Here is a 15,430-nt window from a genome sequence, read left to right on the forward strand (position 1 = left end):
TCCCTTCTTCTACTGTGTATGATACAATTAAAAAGGAGAGAGATGAGCCAACAAGAGAACCATTGAGTGTTTTAGCAAAATTTAGAGTAAATATAAATCATCCAGGATCTGCTGGGTTCAAAAATAAAAATATATTATTCCTAGGCTCTCTAGATCACAAAAATCCTCAAATTAAATAAAATAAGGCTTTTAAGAAAAGATCAAATCCATGGTAAGCCTGTAAGACCCTTCATTAAAACATTATAAATAGTTAAGGCAATGCCTTATAGAGTCTTTCAGACAAACGAAAGACTTTCCAAAGATGTTAAAGGCTGGCCTCACCTCCAGAGGCTTAAAGAGCTGTATGGAACAGCCACTTTTGCATCCACTTCTACCCTTCACGAATGGGAATATCTACTGTGGTTGTCCTATGCTTATTCCACCCCTGTATATTGGATGTATGGGTGGTAGAGAAAATAACTTCTCTTCAGTCCACAGGTCTTTAGTTTGAGGGGAGCCATGCCTGAGAAAATTCACTTGCACCTGTACGTGATGTACACAACATGATCATAAAGCTTGAGCCTGAGTCTGGTGCTGCAGTGGAAGAAGACTTCTAGGAATGGAAGAGTGTTAGGAGGAAGTGAGTGTATTTTGCGCATGAGTAGAATATAAGTTAATCTGTGGCCTTGGGTGGACTGTGGCAGTTTTAAGTCATGACTTAAACATAGTTTGACACTCTTCCTGTCAAGAGGTGAAGTCTATATTATCTTCCCTTAATCTGGGTCTGTGACAGCTTGGCCAAGAAAATATGACACTGTGTCAGCTTCTGGGACTAGACCTGAAGAAACTGGTATCTTTCCTTCCTATCTCTTGGAGTGTATATTAGTCCATTTCTGGTGCTCATAACAGGATAACTGAAATTGGTAACTTATAAAGAAGTGGAATTTATTTCTTACAGTTTTGGAAGCTGGGAAGTCCATGATCCAGGGGGCGCATCTGGTGAGAGGCTTGTTCTTGGTGGGAACTCTCTGTAGGGTCTCTTGGCACCCAGGGTATCACATGGTGAGAATGGCATTAGTAGGAAAGGTAACCTTCTCACTTGTTCATCTTATGACGTCATCGGAACCACTCCCCAAAAACCCATTACTCCATGAATGAATGAATTCATTCATGAGGGCACAGTCTTCACAATCGATCACCTCTTAAAGGCCCCTCCTTTCAAATACCGTAATCAGATTTCCCGCCCTCTTTAAACTGTAATAATGGGGGTCAAGCTTCGATGAATTTGGGGAGGTTATTCAATCCACAGCAGAATGCTTGCCTTGGAACCCTGAGCCACGTACCCAAGTGGCATGTGTAGAAACCCAGGAGGAAAGAAACTGGAGCTCTAAGACCACAAAAGCTTGAAAATCTGAAGTCAACATAGACTCCTCTCTCTCACTTACCACATGCAACCAGTCACATTGTGTTAATTTACTTTCTTAAAACTAATTGTTATTATATACACAAAAGAATATGTATACTGTACATGTATAATAACTGTGTACACACACCCTAGTGTAAGAAATAGAACATCAGAAATATGAGGATCATATTTCCTTCCCACAATATATTCTACTATCTCATTCCAAAGATCACTATGTCCTGGTTTGTGTTTAATCAATACCTATTTTTTATTAAAGTTTTAATAGTCCCATATGTATCCCTGTGTAACATATGTTTACTTTTCTCTGATTTTATACTCAATATAAGTATAATCATACGTTATGCATCCTCTATAACATATTTTGCTCAAAATACTTGAGATTTTTCAATTTTGACTTGTGTGGCTATACTTTATTTGTATTTAAATTTTGTTATGCAAATTTATTATATTCTGTTAATATTTGTGAATAGGATTTAATACATATGATGTTACATTGTATAACTATGTCAAACTTATTTATTCTAATATTTATGGATTTGTGGGGTTATTTCCTGTTTTTACAATTGCAAACAGTACTATAGTGTTCTTTTATTTATTTGTTTTTCTGTGGATAAGTGCCTTCGGGAGTACAAATACATGGTGCTTAGATATGTACATACTCAATTTTACAAAGTACAATAGTTCTCCCTTTTGAGACCAAGACTCCAAGTGGATGCCTGAAACCATAGATAGTACTGAACCCTGTATATGCTGTGCTTTTTCCTACACATACATACCTATGATAAAGTTTAATTTATAAGTTAGGCACAGTGAGAGATTAACAATAATAACTAATCATAAACCAGGACAATTGTAACAATATCCTGTAACAAAAGTTAGGTGAATGTGTCTCTCTCTCTCAAAATACCTTACTGTACTGTGCTCACCCTTCTTCTAATGATCTGTCTATCTAATAACCCAAAGGGCTACTAAATCACTAATGGCTGGTAGCATATATGGCAGGACAGAGTGCATGTGTGCTAGATTTTATCACCCGTGTTTAGAATGGCATGCAATTTAAAACTCATGGATTCATTATTTCTGGAATTTTTCATTTAATGTATTCAGACCATGGTTGACTGTGGATAAATGAAACGGCAGAATGTGACACGGCATATAAAGGGGACTACTGTAATTCTAACTTTTTTGCCAAGTGTTTGTACCAAATTCTATTTTCATTAGTAGTGTGTAAGAGTCTTTATTTCTCTTAAATATTATCCTCACCAATATGCATACTGTCAGACTTTTTAAACTTTTGACAGTCAGAGGGGGTGAAATGTCATCTCGAGTAATGGCATTGTAGTTTAATGTGCACATTCTTGATTACCACGGAGACTAAGCAACTTCTCCTAGGCTATTCTTGTGTTCTCTTAAGGGAAGTGCCTTTTCATATCTTTTGTCCATTTCATTTTCTATTGGTCTGTTGATCTTTTTCTTATTAATTTATAGGAATTCTTTATATGCATATTTGCTAACTTGTTTTCAGTTTTATGTGTATATTTTTCTTCTCCCAGTTTTCGTCTGATATTTTTATTTACCTCATGGTATCTTATGATGATCTAAAGAGCTTATGCTAATGTATTTGAATATATGTTCTTTTCCTTTATGTGTCTTGTACTGTTTGTGTCGTTTAAGAAATCTTTCCCCACCCTAAATATATAAAAAGATTCTTCTCTATCTTCTTTTAAAATTTTATAGATTAGCTTTTTATATTATACCTTTAATTCACCTGGAGATGATTTTTTTATGGTGTGATGTAGGAATCTAAATTCATTTTTTCCCATAGGCATAACCAATATTCCATCATCACTTATTTAGTATGTCAAACTTTCCACATGGATACTTAATCCATCCCTTCATTCGAAAATATTTATCTCAGCTTTATTACAAATTAAATTTTCACAGTTCCATGAATCTGCTCCCGGATAGTCTATTGCATTTCATTGTTCAATTGACTAGCTGTAAACTAATATCGAACTGTCTTAACATAATTTTATGATACATTAATATTTAACAGGGAAATCTCCCTCAACACCGGCCTTGTTCTCCTTCAGAAACATATTGGTTATTCCTGGCCCACTGTTCTTCCACACAAATTTTGGAAACATGTAGAATATGTAAAGAAAATCTTGTTGAGATTTTGATAGAAGGTCTAGTAATATATGGAAAATTCTGGTGGAATTTATATATTTCTATGTATATAAATGCCATATCTCTTGATTTGTATTAGTATTCTTTACTGTATTTTCATAATGATTTATAATATTCACTACAAAAAACTTGCCCTTTTTGTATATTAGTTTTAAAGTATTTTATGTGTTTATTGATTTATAAAGTTACCTTTTTACAATAAGATTTCTACTAAAGAATAACAATTGTGTAAAAGTTCACAATCAAAAGTGTAAAATTCAATAAATTATGACATTGAGAACACGTCCATGTAGCTGACAAACACATATAAAAATAGAACATTATAAGAACCTCAGAAGAGAACTACAGGGTGTTTCTGGTCTCAACACTTTCCTTCCTCAGAAGTACCACTATTCTGTCTAATTTATAAATTAGTGTACTTTTTTTCTTTTTGGACTTTATTTTAATGGAATCATACAATATGTGACTGGCTTCTTTAACTCAACACTATATTTATGAGATCCAACAATGCAGCATTAGCTTATTCTTTTTTTTTTTTTTTTTCCTGAATAATATATTACCATGTATTTCATGAATGCTGGCAGAAGACATGAAACTCCTGGGTCAGAAACAAACAAATTTATCATTCATGGCACAACATGCAACATAAAGTATCCACATGTTTGTGTCAGTTTTCCTTCCCACCCCCACAAATCTCATGAGGATGAAGATGATCAAAATGGATCCTGCCCATGTGAGTACAGTGTTACACAGAACTGATGACAGCAAACATCCTTTACTTCTTCCAGATTCGGCAGCAGGCTTTCAAAATTTTATCATTAAATCTAATGTTTACTCTAAACATTAAATCTAATGTTTGCTCTTAGAAAGAGTTCTAAGATGACCCCCAAACTTCCCAGTTTCTATAGTACACACCCTGTATAAATTCCCTTCCTTTGAATGTGGGTGAATATGATGGAATATCATTCCCTTAATTATGTCACATTATATAGTAAAAGAGATTTTGCAAATATAATTAATGCCCCTAATCAGTTGACTTTGATCAGAAAAGATACTACTCTGGGTGGGTCTAACCTAATCAAGCAACTCCTAAAACAGACAAGAAGCATCAATAGACATTCTTCTGGTCTGTAAGAAGACAATCAGGCATGTGATTTACTTAAATCACGTCTATGAAAGAGGCCACATGGCTAGGACCTGAGGGTGACCTTTAGGCATTAAGAGTAGACTCTTGGCTGAAAGTCAGTAAGAAACAGGGATCTCATTCTACAGGTACAAGGAATTGAGTTCTTCCAACAACCACAGGAACTTGAAAGAGGACCCCAGACTTCAGGTGAGACAGTCCCAGCTAGGACATTGACTTCAGCCCTGAGCAAACCTGAGCAGAAGATCCAGCTATGCCATGAATAGACCTCCGACCTACAGAAACTGTAAGATAATAAATGGATATTTTTTAAGGCATTAACTGTGTGGTAGTTTGTTATGTAGCAATAGAACACTGCTACAGAACCTCATGCCCCTTTAAGTTAATCTCCTCATCTTAAAGACTTCTGATTTCAATCACCATATCTTAGTTTTGCCTGTCCTAGAATTTCACATAAATTATAACATATATGTAAATGAAATCTCTATCTCTTCAGCATCTTTCATTCATATTGTTGCATACATCAATAGTTTATTCTTTTTCTTGCTAAGTATTCTGTTATATGAATATACCACAACTTGATTATTTATTCACCTGATTTTGACATTTGAGTTGTTTCTTGAGGGGTATTAAGAAAAAATCTGCTATTTTGAACATTGCTGCCCACAAGTCTTTTGTGGACATATATTTTATTTCTTTGGAGCAAGTACCTAGAGTAGAATTGCTGAGTCTTACGGAAGGTGGATGTGTAAAAGATATCACCAAATTGTTTTCCAAAGGATTGTATCATGTTTCACTCCCACTGGCAATGCATTAGCATGACAATCCTCTACATCTTGTCAACACTTGCTATTGGCAGTCTTTTAAACAGACTCTGGAGCAAGACTGCCAGAATTGGGATACCAGCATTGGCATTCAGTGTGTGACCTTGAGCAGGTTATTCTCTGTGCTTCAGTCTCCTCATTTTTAAATTGAGGATAATATTAATACCTGACCAATACTGTCATTTTGATGACTGAATGAGTTTACGTATGTAAAGTCCTTAGAATTGTGCTTGATATTTGGTATTATGTAAATAAAAACCATTGCTTTTTAGGATTTTTGCACTTATGTTTATGAAAGAGATTGGTCTGTAATTTTCTTTCCTGTACTCAACTTACAGGGTTTTGTTGACTTCATAAATTGCATTGTTGTGTATTCTCACTTTTTCTATTCTCTGGTAAATTTTATAAAATATTAGAGTTATCTAAACCTTAAATATTGGGTAAAACTCACTTATAATGCTGTGTGAGACTGATGTTTTATTTTAGGAAGATTTTAACCCCTGATTCTATTTTTTTAATTGTTATATGACAGCTCTTATTTTCTATTTCTTCTGGTCTAAGTTTGGTAAGTTATATTTTTCCAGAAATTTATCAATTTTATCTAATTATTCATATTTATTAGCTAACTTCCTTCCAATTATCTTTTAAATATTTAAATATGAACTCAATTTATTTCTTATAATGTTTGTGTTTTCATTTCCTTCTCTTTTTTTTTTTTTTACTTAATCTTGCCATCATCGTACCTGTTCTCGGTGTTTTCAGAAACTCAGCTCTTGACTTTGTAGGTTTGCTCCATTAGATATTTATTTTCCTTGTCATTTATTTGTGCACTTATTTGCTTTTTTTTTTGTATTTTTGGCAGGGTAATTCTTCTCTTTTCTTGTTTTTAAAGTTCTTTATTTGGTTGTCCTATTCTTTAATTCTTGAACTTTCTTTTAAGAATGTAAGTGCTTAAGTCCAAGTTTACATTTCCCTTTGTGCAAAGGTTTTGATATGATATTTTTCATTAAAACTATTTCTAAATAATTACCAATTTTAACTATTATTTGTTCTTTAATACGAATTGCATTATACATATGTTTTCTAAAATTACACTACAGACATCTTTCCTGGCCATCTTTTTGTTACTGAATTTTATCAAATGATTTTCTGCATTTTTTGAAAAAGTATCATTTCTTCTCCTTTGATTTTGATAATATGGCATATTACATTGTCGATTGTAAAATTATAGGGCATTTATTGAGACTGATTTATTACCTAGATTATGGTCAATTTTTCTAAATATACTATATGTGTTTGGAAAAAAGTGCATTCTCTTTTCATTGAGTACAATATTTTATATGTCCATTAGTTGAATTTATTAAACTCTTCAAAATCATATATCCTTACTGGTTTTTTGTCTGCTTGATCTATCCATTATTACATTAATTCTCTTATTCACCTGTGATCAATTATGATTTGAATCCGGTGCTAAAACAGTACTTATGAAAATTTATAGCCTTATCAAGTTCAGCATCTAATTTGGAATGTTTTGCTTTATCTATTTTGAAACTATATGATTAGTTGCATATAGTTATATCTCTCTGGCATTGAACCCATTATCAATACATGGTGACCGTCTTTGTCACTAGTAACATTTTTATGTTTGTTTTTGTTGTTGTTTATGTAATTGCATCATATTATGGATAATATTTGCCTCATAACTTTTCTATATTTTATATTTATCAATTTGATATTTTCATCTTTCTTTAGTAAAATTGCTTTAGAAGAATTTCTTAGTAAAGAGCACTTAGTTCAATTTAAAAAACCTAATTGATAATCTTTGTCTTTTAACTGAAGAGTTTAATTCATTTTTGTTAGTGTTACTACTCTTTAAGTTTATTTCTACCCTCTTATTCTGCACTTTCCATTTTATATTTTCATATTTGAGAAAGATTTTTAGAATAGTATCATTTTTCTATTCTCTCTATTATCTCTTTATATACAATGGATACATCTTTTTGGGCTCCTTTTTGGATAACTTCCTCTAACTTCTCACCCAATTCCTTAATTCTCTCTTCAACTGAGTTGAATATACAGTTTAACTTATTCATTGAGTTTAAAATTATGATTGTTGTTTTTATGCACAATTTTTTGGTGATTGTTTTTCAAATTTCCTTGATGGTTTTATATGCTCTTATTTTTTGTTCATACATTTAATTTTCTCTTTTTAAATATCTATTAATAATATTTTATTTTTACTCTGTCTTACAATTTAAATATCATTGTGGGTTTAATGCTCCCTCCTGTTGTTTGTTCTAACCCTCACACATATGAAGCATGCTTCCTTGTTTTGTTTTATGACTTTTAACTCTGAATTCATGTCCCTTGGAATTTTTTATATGAGAATTCTTTTTCTTTGATGCCTGGTCTGAGGTTGCATCCTCCAAAGAGGAATTGAGTTTGTTTTTCCTTGTTCTTAGGAATTCCACCAATCTTGGGTCAGTACCTGAGTTGGCATGAATTTGTGCTTCAGCCTCACATGATGGAAGGATTGTGTTGTGGCATCTAAATGGAGAATTTTTGACAAGATCAAGAAAAGCAGTATTCCTTACTGGCCCTTTTTCAGGACATCCTGACACTGAGGATATAATCCTTTCGGTTCCCAGCTTTATGAAGGGAAGTTCTATCAGACTCCATAATTTTGTCTGGCTGTACGCTGTATTTCATGTCTCTCAAACATGCTGTAGCCATTGAAACTAAAACTGAAGTTCACTAGGGTTTAGCAGATATCATCAGAGTGGCTTAGGCACTGGCTTACCTCCCAGAGTTTATACTTTCACTTAATTTTCACCCTCTGTTGTTTCCAACTTTTTTTCTTTTTGCCACCTCAGTTTTATATTAAAACTTAATTTTATTTTTTAATTTAAAAAATTTTATTTTAAGATTATTAGCTGTCTTTAGTAAAGTTGTTCAGATTATCCAGTCTGCCATACTACTAGAAATGGAAGACAGTCATCTTTCTCAATATTTGTAGAATCTCTTCCCTTTCTCTGTCTCACTTGCAGCCTTGCAGTCTTTTAAATTCTGACCCTCATCATTTCTCAACTGGAATCTGATTTCACCCTCCTTCACACTGTGGTCATGTCAAACTTTCATGGAGTTCTCCTTGAATTTAGCATGAAATCCAAATTCCTTGGAGGAAATGGGGAAGAAGTGGTCAATAAAGTATGGCTGAAATTAAAGAGTGTGCTATAAGTGAGTAGAGCCAGTTCTAGAATGGATTAATCAATAGTGTATCTTGTAGGATGTGAAGTTATCTTACTTTATTTTTTAGTCTAAAAGCATAAATGTGTATTTTGTGTGTGAGCAGAAAATCAAATTCCCCAAGTTTATTGCTTATATTTCAAAGCACATCAAATTATTTACTTAATCTAAAAAGATCTTTGATAGCAATTTTCAAGTACTTAAGGATGCACAAGGCTTCTTGTCCATGAATAGAATGAATAGAGAGATGGACATATGCCTTGTTATAGGAGTCTTCCTGAATGATAATTCTATTTCAGATGGATAATGATATGTTCTCTCTCGTTGCCTTTATTGAGCATTGGATTGTTATTATCACTTTGTTTCACTTTCTATTACCTACAAAGTGTCTATGGAGAGAGGACGGGGTTCTCTTTTTCATAATGAATTTTTAAAGCTTATTTTATCAATATCTAACATACCGTGATTTTAAAAGCATGTGATCAGTACTTCAGCTCAATTAATTTAATACTAATTTAAAAACCTATAACCAGTAACAATAAGAAGGAGTTCAAGGAAATAATGAATCAGATAATGCAGCATATTGTTTTTTTATCTTTTCTGTTTGCATGCAAAGCACTTACTCACACACTCATCTTTATCAGTGGTCCAATTAAAAAGTGCCTGGCATTTTAAGTTCTTGGATAGAAGAAGGAAGTTTTGCTTATTATATCAATACATCTAGTACATTGGGAATATTTCATTTAGTAAAAATCTTTAAATAGTGAATAGCAAATTTTGTGAAGAATATTACCATGGTTATAAACAGATAAAGAAACACAGATGTTAAAGTGACAGTGTTGATGTAGATGTTTCAAAGAAACAATATGCAGTCAATAATTCCTTGCTAAAGGCCTATAATGGATAGCACATACTTGGATATGTAGGCACTAAACTCAAGTCAGATGAAAACGATTTTCAAGGTAAGGACTATCTAAGATTCCAGGACTGACTTTATAAAACCTACTGCTTTGCTTTGTTAAGTGTCAATATCTTTTGCTTATATCTTCTCTATAATTAGCTTATGGTTAAAATCTATCCATTCTAACTCAAAATACCAGGGCCTTGCCAATTTTGTTTTCTCCCTAATAATTGTTCCCTGTGTCATAGTCATCAAATGAAACAGAAACATTATAGTCCTGTTGGCTTCTAGATTAGCACTGTCCAACATATACTGAACTCCTAAACTACCCTTCAGACTACTAAACTACAGTTGCTTTCAACATCAGCTTGCTAGTGATGATTTCAAGCTCTCACCTGCTAATATTGCCAACTACATCTTGCCACTGGGGTAAAAGGCCCAGATCATCTTACCAGGCTACAGGAATATTTGCATATAAGAGCTGAGGGAAATTATTTCTTCCCTTCCCCTCCATGGCCCTAAAGATCAACATCTGCACCATGAGGAGTGGCCAGGCAGCTCAGGAGTACTGGGAGCCTGTAGTTTGCTTTCTCTTCTCTCTCTCCACACCTATATGCTGTATCCATTTTTGGTATGTGGAGCAAGTCTGCACTGCATTTTCAGCAGGCAGCTACAGGAGTGTGCTTCATCCAATAGGTCTCTCTGAACACTGGTGGAAGCTGTTCCCTGTTTCTGTGGCGAAAAAGAGATACCTTGCCACTAAATATACAGATACTAGATTTTTTAAAACGTACTGGCCTAATAAAAGTAAAGACTTATATGGGGACACAGGAACTTACTAGTTAATAATTTAACCAAGAAGAGCTTAGTATACTAAGGGGGAAAGTACTGTGTTTAATATTTTAAAACCTTTTAAGTCCCTGTAGTAGTGGGCTACAGTACTTTAGTTGACATTAGTTCCACGTAAATTTGCAAAGATAAAGGAGCTTTGTCAAATGACTTTTTATTTTGCAGCTGCTTTGTGATTAGTAATACAACAATCACGGAACCAAACCGTGTAATCTGCTACCTGCTAAACAGTTTCAATACACCAGAACTTTACATTAAATGAAAATGACAATTAAAATGCATTTCAGTTTATGATGATTGTGCCTCTGCAGTGTTACACACTGAACAATTCTGCAATTTCTGATGACTTCCTCTTCAGCATTCTGAGTTTAAAAAACACAAATTCATTTTAGCTTTCACATTGCTCATTTCTAAACAAAAAGAAGCACAGTTCTTCTAAAAAAAAAAAAAGTATCATGAATTTACATTAGACAAAAACATATTTTCAGTGGTTATATAGGCCATATACAAAAACATTCCAATGGAAGCAAATGACTTTTGGTGACATTCTTCACATTTTTAGTTTCTTGCATTATTCCTGTAAATTCAATGATTTTATTATTAAGTCAAAATGAAGGCCTTGGCAGCAGAGTCCCTTGAATGGTGAACAAAGCAGGGTAATTAGAAGCATTCTGACTTTTCTTACGTTACAAATTTTCATGAGTAAAAGAAATGGGGTATAAATCTCATAAGAAGAAAAGTGGCATTGTTTTTATATTCCCAGATGAATAAGCTTGACTCTATAAAAACAATCATTTATGAAAAATCTCTGACAATAGTGGGATTTTTTTTTTCCCCTAAGAAGGTTAGCCCCATCCCTTCTTTCTCACTGAGAGTCTCCTCTCTGTGCTATGACAGCGTTAATATTTTTATGCAACATTCACCTCTCCTTTTTCCTGTAGTTGTGAAACCACATCTTCTAGCCCTTCTTGCTCTGTGTTTGGACAGGGAGTGGTGTGTGCGTGTGTGTGTGTGTCTGTGTGTGCGTGTGTCTGTGTGTGCGTGTGTGCATGCGTGTGTGCGTGCGTGTGTGTGCGTGTGTGTGTGTCTGTGTGTGCGTGTGTGTATGTGTGTGAGATCACAGTGATGTATAGTTTCCTTTCAATGTTCACCGTGGACATTTTCCATTTCCCAGATTACCTCCGGCACTTTCTGAGCCAGCTTCTCCCACTGTGCAGCATGCTCCCAGGATAAATTTCTCTGCCATCAGTTGCTGTGTGGGCAACAAATGCAAACTAATTTTAACCTTAGCTTAACCAAAGCATTTATTAGAATTTTAAAACTGCAGAAAACAGATCAGATGGTAGAGATCAAAGATAAGTAGGAATGATTTTTGGAGAACCCATGGGGTTATCTGGTGTTGGGGGTTATTCCAGTCTCAGATTCGCTTAATGAATGCCCATAACTGAGAACAGAGTCTATAGCTTTGCATATTTATTATTCCTAAAGCACATGTCAGACAGACAATATTTATCTGGGTCAGTGAGCTCAGTTGGTATGATGTTAATAAGGCCAAAAGCAAGGGCTCTTTCCCAATGAAAACCAGGAAAATGGACTCAGAAAGAAAAACAAACCTATTCTACATTCACAAGTTGTACCCCTAAACCTGGCCAGACATCTCGTGAATGCATGCTGTGGATAACAAGTGGGGTGGGTGAGAGACAACGTGCTACCTCGGAATAAGTCCAATGCAAGTGTCCCAGAGCTGACTCAAAGCGGAGGTCCTTCAAGAAGCAAATCAGGATGGTTATTGATTAGGAGTGTTGGAATTCTCATGCTAGATAAAACAGGCATGTACATACATGTCACTGCCATTTGCTATAGAAAATTGCTTGTAAGATGTACACATTGTTTTAAAGAATTGATGACGAGTTTTTGATGGGTTCCACTATTCTCAGGGTTCATCTCTTATATGTGACTCCGCCTCCTGGCCACATGGGAAGATGCTGTGTGGAAACATTATCTACTCTGGAGTCAGAGAGACCTGAGGTCATACCCTGCCTTCGTCATTTAGGTCTTGCATGGCCTTGGACAAGGTATTCTCTAAACTATGTTTCCTCATATTCAGAATGAGGGTGGAATAGAGCTGTGGGGAGGATTCAGTGAGATAAGATATGTAAAGCTATTAACTCAGTGCCTGGGACATAGTAAACTCTTCACTAATGGTGGCTTTTATCATTATTACATCACAGGACAGCATGTGAAAAGTGACTGGTATAGTGTCAGGTTCACAACAGGAAATCAGTATAGACTATTTCTTACCCTTCTTCCTCTGTTTGATCAGTTGCTGTTGTTCTGTTGGTATCGCTCTTTCCTCATTATGTTGCATTTCTTTTATCTTTGCAGAGCATGCTCTTTTCTGTCTGCTCAGGGCCTTCCTACTCCACGATTCCACAGAGTAGGTGCTTAAGAATCCTGGTGTCACTATCTCAGATGTGCCGCATCCCACATCACTTTGGGCCTGGGTTGACCTTATTTCAAGGCTCTTCTTTTGGAGCAGCCATCGTATTATTCAACCTTCTCTTGGGCTTGCTCATTGGGAGATTTATTTATCCATCCTAAGAAAAGTACATTACTGCTAGTGTTCAGGAAGCCAGATGTGAGGTATGTATTTGGAAGGTATAGGCCATTTCATTTCCAGAAGGTTAAAAACATTACCTCTCTGTAGACCTTTTTATTTGTCCAAGAGCTGGATTCTGTATTGGTACCAAGTTCAATCTGCTAAATTAATTTTTCCTTTTTATTTCCCCTCTAAATGAAATCGAGAGCAGGCTTAATAAAAATAAATTGGTGGGCATGAAAGAGATTTGTGATGAACCCTAACTCTCTTCTCACATGTTATGTTTCTCAAAGTGTGGTGTTTGAGTAGGGGACTCTGATGCTGTTTTCACATTTCAGAGATATAAGTGGTAAAAATAACTGGACTTGATTTTTCCATTTGCATCTGGGTCAATGCTTTTAATTCACCCTCCCAGCCATTAGGGAAGAAAAACCTCATTTGCCTCTCTCATGGAAAATAGGTTCTTTCTTAATATTCAAGAAAATAATTCTGTGGGTACAGAGGCCTCCAAAAGGAACCCCACCAGAGCAGCCCATGATCTGAGAAAGTTTGTCCAATTCTTTGTTCCTTCCCAACCAGCTCTGAGCCCAAAGGAGTCCTTGTTCTTTTTCTTTTTCTCATGATATGTCTTAGTCAGATCTGATATTTTCTGTTAATTCAATTACTGATTTCAGTTCATTCCCAATTGTGATTTTCTGTACATTCTAGACCCACTCATGTCCTTGTAGACAGATCAAACCTGCATTTGTATTTTGTATTAGTTTTGAAAACTACTGGTAGGGGTCACAAAGAGACAAGATGTTGAATGACAATCTCTGTAGAGAAGGCCCAGCCAAATGAACAAATACCAATACATTGCATTCTCCTAAAGCAGAATCCCCATTTAAGTGAATGATTTTTCTTGAAAACACATTTCTTTAAATCTACTCTTGGATATATTATCCAGCCTGGTCTAAAACAGATTCTTCCCCAATCCTTCTTTTCATGATGTTATCCAACCAATAAAAGCAAGACTCTCAAGGTTTTTTTCCTCAGGTATCTTCCAAAGTATTCTTGTGAAAACTGATGGTTGGTCTACAGCTTGGGAGGGCATGCTCCAATATTTTCTTACCACCCTACAAATAGTGTGGAGGACATATGGTCAAATTTATTCATTCATTAAACTAATGCATATTTAGCACTTATTGAACACTCAAGATACAAAGACAAAGACATTGTCTCTGCATACTACCTAAAAGGGAGAGACAGACAAAAACAAATCATAATACAAGGGGTTAATGTATAGATGATTGGCATATTTTTAGTACTTAGTTTCCCTATTGCCAATATATCTCGCTTTTCAATACTATTGAAATATTACCTATTTTCAGGTAGAGTTGGCATCATATGTCTCTCTTAATTTCACTATATTTTCTATCTTATGTTGGTCTCCCTACCCTCTTTTTGTTTTCTAATTTCTTTTCCTTCTTCTAGGCACAAGCCCTCAATCAATCAATTCCATCTAGTTTTCCCTTGGATGAGCAACAGAAACAGTATTATAAGTTTGTGTTTGCCTGTAGCCCCCAGATCACTGACTAAATGTAGCAAGACTGGTGATGCTATTGGACGAATCTCCAATAAAATTATGTACAGACACATACTTGAATCAAAAGCAAACATGGAATACTTTTTATTGATACACTCCCTTGAGCCAAGGACTCAAAGTTTTAAACCAAATACACTAACGAAGAGAGTCATTTATAATGTATTTATTCATTAATTCAAACTGCCTTCATGATTTTCTTAAAAACTCATAGGACCCAGAACACCAAGTATACTCCTTTAGAGGGTATATTTTAACCAATTACAAAATGTAAAGGATCTCAATTAGTCAAACTAAAACTCGTGAATATTCATAATGCTTTATATGTTTTTTTTTCCTTCATTAATTATCAAGACCTGGCAAGTCATTGTCTCGTCCCTTTCTTTATACTGAATGAACTTATTAACAGAGATTACAATTATCAGAAGTGAAATGTTTAACAGAGCTGACATTTAGGTGTTCATAATTGGGTCTGAAAGTTGCCATATTACTTAGATAGGAGAAGTTACTGTGTCATTTTATCTTGTTCCAGTGGGCTCAGTTCCATGGGCAACAGTACGTCACCAGAGAGAGGTCAAGAAGTCTATAAAGTTCAAAATAGGATCAAGCAGAAATTTCACAGAGATTCATAAATTTTCAGAAATCATAGACTTTGAGCACTCTTAAAAACTGTGTTGTCTCTGTACAAGT

The sequence above is a fragment of the Cynocephalus volans genome, chromosome 9, assembly GCF_027409185.1.
Source record: "Cynocephalus volans isolate mCynVol1 chromosome 9, mCynVol1.pri, whole genome shotgun sequence".
Lineage (NCBI taxonomy): Eukaryota > Metazoa > Chordata > Mammalia > Dermoptera > Cynocephalidae > Cynocephalus > Cynocephalus volans.